The 5,500-nt window shown below is 35.6% G+C and overlaps 1 pseudogene; it reads left to right on the top strand.

The window, feature by feature from the left end:
- The first annotated feature begins 391 nt into the window (after positions 1-391).
- Positions 392-2,190, top strand: LOC122584384 (annotated as a pseudogene).
- The last annotated feature ends 3,310 nt before the right edge of the window (positions 2,191-5,500 follow it).

Here is a 5,500-nt window from a genome sequence, read left to right as displayed (position 1 = left end):
AAGCGTAAATCGCCCCGTCGATCGGTCAAAGATTCTCCAGATAAAATCCTATCGCATATTCGCATGTAAGTATACACACACACACACACACACATATCTATATATATCCGTATCTATAATTTTTGTTATCTAATAATAATAATAATAATAATAATAATAATATAATTTGTTTGAATGATTTTATTAAGTCTGGGTAAATGATCAAAAAGAAGTTGTTGGATAGTTTTATGGAATCCAACAGGTATATAGTATCTATAGTCCATTAATGTTTTTCGAGGCTAGGGTTTATTAACTTGTCTGTATTAGGACAGGAACTGAAACTATGTTGCTATATTAAGACTATAGTATATAGTGTATGTATGCCTTTTCTTTTTTTTTTTTTAATAATTGAGTGATGTGTTTTTTTAATAAATAGTTTGTAGATATGGAGCAGTTGAGTGCGGTGAAGGAGGCGTTACACGTATCGACGACTCCACCGACGATAGTGTGTCGTGAGATGAGCAGAGAAGGATAGTGGAGTTTTGTAGGAAATGTGTTGAGGAAGATAAGTCTGGGAGTTTGTATATTTGTGGCTGTCCTGGCACCGGAAAGTCACTTTCTATGGATAATGTCAAAGGGTCTCTTACTCTTTGGGCTAAAGAGGTGTCATTTTGCTTTTCCCTCTTTTTTTCATTTTGATATATATAGATAATAAATAGATTATTATCATTGTAGCAGCTGTTTTTTTATTAAAAGAAATCATTTGCCCCTTGAAGTTTATTAGAAATGGGTGTGAGGCATGTAGTATTTATGAATGATTATGTTAAGTTAGAAGTAATGGAATGTTGATTGATAAATTTGCAGACAGGGGGCGATCTGCCGGATATTTTGAACTTAAACTGTACTTCTCTCACAAGCACTTCAGAAATTTTCAACAAGGTGCTAATTTTTCATGACATTGATATTGATATGCATATCTCACCAACATAATGCTCAATATTCGACGTCTTTGGCAGATACATGAAAAGAGTCAACCAAATAAGAAACTCACTGCTCGTTCTACGCCCTTACGACAACTTCAGCAACTGTATTCTCAAAAGCAGCAGTCAGCCGACACTAAAATGATGTAAATTCCATCACTCAACTTATTTTAGCCTTTGTATGCAAACATGATTAGTGATCAGATAGAAAATCTATTTGCTTTTTATTCGCTTTGCGCTGAGATTAGTGATACTTGTTTTGAAATGGTTCATAAGTTGACTACATATAATCCTAGCTTGTAGATCATAGAGAAGGTAATTATATCTGAGTTATTGGCAAGTTGGTGATTGCTGATGTGCTTGATTACTTGATCACTAAGGACCGAGTGGTGCTTCATGATCTGTTTATGCTAACAACATTGCCCTTTTCAAAACTTATATTGATAGGTATAGCTTGACAGAGCATTCTTGAACTTATATTGTTCCGAATTTGGAAAGTTTCTCATACTGCATTGTTTTTTACAGGTATAGCTAATGCGATCGACTTAGCAGACCGTTTTCTACCAAAACTGCAGTCTTTAAATTGTGAGTTATTCTCTCCATTTCATTTAACATGTAAACTCTTCTTTTGGTTTGTTTCAATTTGCTGAAGCAATATTTAGGGATATGTTTTTTTGGGGGGGCATTGTACTAACTTATGGTTAATGTCTTTTGTACGCTAGGTAAGCCTATGGTTGTGACTTTTCAAGCCTATTCCATGGATCAGATAATTATTATTCTTAAACAACAGCTAATGGTAAGTATTCTTTGCCCTTTTCTTTTAGCATCTAGGAGATGATATCTGCAAAATCAGTATCTTTTGTTTAGTGTTTCTCTTTTTCTTTTCTTTTTTGCATAAGTTTTATATGGTGCGTTTTTTCTTTTATCAGTCACTCTCTTGTACCGTCTTCCAGCCACAAGCATTGGAACTCTGCGCACGGGTGAGTACACCGGTTTAATATCTGCTTTCCTTTGCCAGTTGACATGTCTTCCCATTATTCAAATAGTACTTTTTGGTGATCATAATTAACTTATATGAAACTGTTTGAAGGCAATTCTAACCCTGCTCGTTCTGACACTTGCTAAAAATGAACTTGCTTTGACCACCCCTTTTGACCCATTACCCAACCCACCATGCAGCATGCCAAAAGTAGTTAAAAACAAAGAAACAGGACATACCTTCCTGCACTAGGAGAGAAGCCAACACTATATTAAACAATAACAGACCATACAACAGCTTCAACAATTGAGTATGGAACACGCAGTATCCAACTAGAAACAGACCAAGCCCATGCAGGATAAAAGTTGTTATCCCGTTGCTTGTAAAATACAGGTAACCGGAATATCATAAGTGGGAGTTCAGCAAATCCATTGAACATCATGTGCACAAGTGCAAAAAATAAGCAGCTAAGATAAAGGCCTCCCTCCATCATATCCGTGGGATGTATTCGTGTCCTTATAAAGAGTGTGCATGTAATAAACGCGACAAATGTAACCTGTACATCATGTGAATGTATTAATTTTAAATATATATTTCATGTTAAAATAAAGGATGATCAGCCAAATGCTAAAATCGCCATACTAAAAATAAAAGAATACCTGGGCCGTCTTGAAAATGTAAAGAAAACTATTCCGTTTTATCAATAACCATTCTCTTTCAAAACAAGCTTCAAAGAGCTTCCATTTAGATACACCATACTGGCTTTTCCTCAAAGCTGTTGGATGACTTCTGGACTTATCGAATGGAGCAGAAAGGGATGCTTCCAGTGACCTTCCGTAAATGGACTTTTTGTATTCTTCTGAAATCCTTGAAACCGGAATGTATTCATATGGTTTTCACGAATCAGCCTGATGTGCGAAATCTAGCTTTAAATTTATAACACGATTTACCGAATAATACTGATAACTACGCACTCACAGGCAGTGTACCTGATCGTATGCAGTATAGTGAAAAACTGGTAAGCCGAGATCGTTCACAAGGACTTAAACAAACATTTGTAAAAACGTTTAATGATTCAAGTAAAATGGGGGGTTTTGTGGCCGAATTGCCACGATGCAAGTAGTTAGTTGAAAATTAGTAATCCCAAAGGATTAATCGAAGAAGAGATTGTAGTTTAAAACAAGAATTTAAAAGTCACCCATCTTGATTTCGCTCAACATAATGTTAGGATTGCACATTTGATGAAGTTCAAATTTAATTTAGTGATTTAATGACCGCAGTTGACCGTTTGACTTTCATTGACTTTGCTGGAAACCCACTAGACGAGCTGCTGCGCAGCTTCGGCCCCCTGTTTTACAGCTGCTGCGCAGCTTGTCTTGATTCCAGGTTTGACTTTCGTTGACTTTCACCAAACTTCATCCAAACGACCCGGAAATCATCCGTAAGCACTTATTTCACTCCAAGAATGTCGTTTTCTTCCGAAATACGCTCAAGTATCTGCTAAACACTAACAAATACCATAAACGCAACAAATGTATACAAAACGACTCATTAAACATGCTAACTTAACTATATAAACCGTGGGAAATGGGTATAAAATACGACATATCACAGCCCAGTACTGAGCCTGATCTTTTATTGAGGTGACCTACATAGAGTTATTCATAAGTAGTGAAATTTTCGATAATATTTCAAGAGATAACATATATATGTAATGAGAAACGATACCTCCTCAAGAAAATCTGCAGTTCCTTTGCGTAAAGGTTTATGAAAACCTAACGATTCAAAGAAATTTAGCACTTCTTCTCGTGGGCCTTGATATACCATGTGACCTTCTGATAATAAAATCAGATCATCGAAGAGATCAAATGTTTCTGGTGCAGGTTGAAGTGTAACACCCCGAGCTAGGGCTCGAAATGAAAACTCGAAATGTTTGACAATACCTGAACAATCCGTAAGCCACGATAATCAACTAAGCATACATGAAACAAACGATCCTACCAATATCATTCTACTCCAATAACTTACTTTCGGGGTTGAATATATGAAGAATCACTCATAGCTCAGTTGTGATGTATACTTTTTACCATAGGCTTGATCTAGGGTCGTCACTCCACCATTAAGGCGTAAGGATCAAGTACATTGTCAAAAATAGGCGTAAAGGGTGGTTGTATATTCAAACTAAGGTTATGTATTTACGGGTATTTACAATGGAAATGGGAAGTTATAGGTTACAAGTGAATGATAAGGAACAAAAGTATAAGATATATGTGAGGAATGTACAGAATAGTCTAACCAATCCCAAACCATTGATTGCCAACACACTACCAACCTATAAGATGCTATCCCGCGAACACACCTTTAAGTATCAAGCAAAACCCGACACCATTGTGGTGTATCAACCTCAAACAACTTATTATCAACTAAATCTTCCATAGATAATTATACAACAACTTTCTAGACATTTGAAAATGAGAAATACCTACTAGTAGCCCAAGTTCTTCCTTTTTTTTTTTTTTAATATTCTGTTTTTCATGTTCTTTATTCTTTTGAACCATTTTTACTCTACTAGTAAATATTCTCTTCCAACAATTAACATGTCTATAACTCTTCACTTTCTTTGTTTGAACAATTCAAGACAATCTTCAATAACTTAACCCGTTTTTGTATTCTCAAAGACAAGAACATTCCACACATCAACCCAATAAAAATCTCCCAAACCATTCAAACAACCATGACAATCAATGGCCCCCAGATTAGACTAACGGTATAGTAAAGTGTAATTAGGTGAAGTTTACATGAAAAGGGTGATTTATACAAGGGTGAAAAGCTAAATTACAAGGAATGTATATGTGTATAAGATTATCTGAGGTTTACAAAGAAAAGGGAAATGTGTATATATACAAGTATAGGTATGTGTATAAGGTTGTATAGGTGATTATAGAGATACAAAAGAAAAGAAAAAGAAACGAAAGAAAGAAAAAGTATGGTCAAACCTAAATGCCCATTCATCATCCAATGTACTTGTCACGATCACCAGGCCAAGTTCTAGAATCAACACATCACCAGCACACTCTTATCGAGAAAAGAACCCGGAAATGGCTTAGAAATACCTCAAACACGCACATCCTAGTGCAAGGCATCAAAAATGAATACCCTTACTCCCGCATAAATCCAAGAGCCTAAGAGAGGGACGTATTTACGAGGCAAACAAACCAAAACCGTCACCCGAACAACTATATATGACAGGATAAAACCTCACAATTTGATGTTTTGGATATATCTAAGTATGCAAGTAATGTTATCAATCCCGAAGGACTAGCCCAATAACCGTTCAGGGTACACTTCGCCAATTAAAATTTTTTTTTGTCAAGGAAAAATTTAGTAGTAAAATTGCTTAATAAATAATGAATTAAGTGTCAAAAGCAATTCACCACGAGGACAAGTTCAACTCAAGTTTAAAATCATATCAACTTCTATTATTCCGCCAAATTGATAGCACCAGTTTCAAACATGCACATCACAGTTAAGAGTTCAAAATAGAAACTCATACCCCTAGATA

The sequence above is a fragment of the Erigeron canadensis genome, unplaced genomic scaffold (assembly GCF_010389155.1).
Source record: "Erigeron canadensis isolate Cc75 unplaced genomic scaffold, C_canadensis_v1 Conyza_canadensis_unscaffolded:253, whole genome shotgun sequence".
In the NCBI taxonomy this organism is placed as follows: Eukaryota; Viridiplantae; Streptophyta; class Magnoliopsida; order Asterales; family Asteraceae; genus Erigeron; species Erigeron canadensis.
The sequence above is the reverse complement of the archived record's forward strand: the minus strand, read 5'-3'. Positions and strand labels throughout refer to the sequence as shown.